The sequence below is a fragment of the Schistocerca serialis genome, unplaced genomic scaffold (assembly GCF_023864345.2).
Source record: "Schistocerca serialis cubense isolate TAMUIC-IGC-003099 unplaced genomic scaffold, iqSchSeri2.2 HiC_scaffold_750, whole genome shotgun sequence".
Taxonomy (NCBI): Eukaryota; Metazoa; Arthropoda; class Insecta; order Orthoptera; family Acrididae; genus Schistocerca; species Schistocerca serialis.
The window spans coordinates 1-1,221 of NW_026048354.1; the positions used below are offsets into that span (position 1 = coordinate 1).

The following is a 1,221-nucleotide window of genomic DNA, read 5'->3' on the forward strand; positions in this document are numbered from 1 at the left end:
GGGAACAACTATTGCCATAACTTTATTGGAAAAATAGGAATCACGCAATCAATCTTAGAAGCTTATTCCTTCGTTAATTCTCTGGGCGATGGGATTATCTCGCCAGTTTTATTTTCATTTGTGTGTGCTGCCGTCCCCTCTTTTTATTTCCTTTCATTTCCTTTCATTTCTATCTTTCTTTCTTTCTTCCTTTTGGTTCTCAACTCACTATTTCTTCACACCTGCAGAGTGAGGTGTCTTTCTGAGTCAAGTGTCGTCGCCATTGCGGCATAGCAGAGTATGCCCCTCGCTTTTAATTTCGTTCCTGGCAACAAGTCTTGCTACTCGATGCACCATGTTGTGCGTGCTGCGGCGACACTCTAGGATGGCGGCAATTTTGGGAGAGGACAAGGTAAAAAAAAAAAAAAAAAAAAAAAAAGAATACTACAAAAAAAAAAAAAAAAAAAAAAAAAGTGTAGTATCTGTTCTTATCAGCTTAATATCTGATACGTCCTGCATCGGCAGGACCAGAATATTAAACTCATTTTTGGTTCATGACGGAGTGCTAGGGGCTTGCTCCACCTCTGTCGCGGGTTGGCCCGGCATTGCAGTACCGCCGGGATCGGCCCACCTAAAATTAATTAAAACACAGACTGAAATGGGTTAATATTCTGCAGTGATGAGATATTCCGCTGGTGGCTAAACTTGTCGTAGTTGTCGATGTGCCAGTAGTTAGCTGCCTACACACCACGATTTCTTTTAATTAATTTAAGATTATCTCAAGCATTTTTTTTTTTTTTTTTTTGCCGTTAGCCGGACCGCTCTTGCAGCCGCATTACACTAGGCTGGTAATTTATCGTGGCCCAGAGCAGTGCCTTCGGATGTGTCGTTGGCGTCTCCTATTGTCCGGTATTGTCCGGCCACAGATAATTTTAATTAAATTTTTTGGAGTTATATCCTTAGCTCCTCGCGAACGTCGTCGTCGCCGCCGCACGCACGCAGAATGCGTGTGCACACACACGTATGCAGTAGGCGGTGGACGATGCAAGCACTCGGCTAGGTGTAGCTCGCGCCAGCCTCGCGCCGATGTAGCTCGCGCCAGCCTGGAGCTGCTGTGGGGCGGACTCACGGCTTCTCCACTGCCCTGGCAGCTAGCGGGCGTTCAGATGGGGGTCGCAGTTTACTCTTGGACATGGAGGGTAGTACTGGGCTGTTGACGAGTGCTCTCGTGAATTGTCGATC

General features: G+C 46.4%; 1 pseudogene; it reads left to right on the top strand.

Moving 5' to 3' along the window:
* Positions 1-439: 439 nt before the first annotated feature.
* LOC126450706 (U2 spliceosomal RNA) lies at positions 440-615 on the top strand (annotated as a pseudogene).
* Positions 616-1,221: the final 606 nt, after the last annotated feature.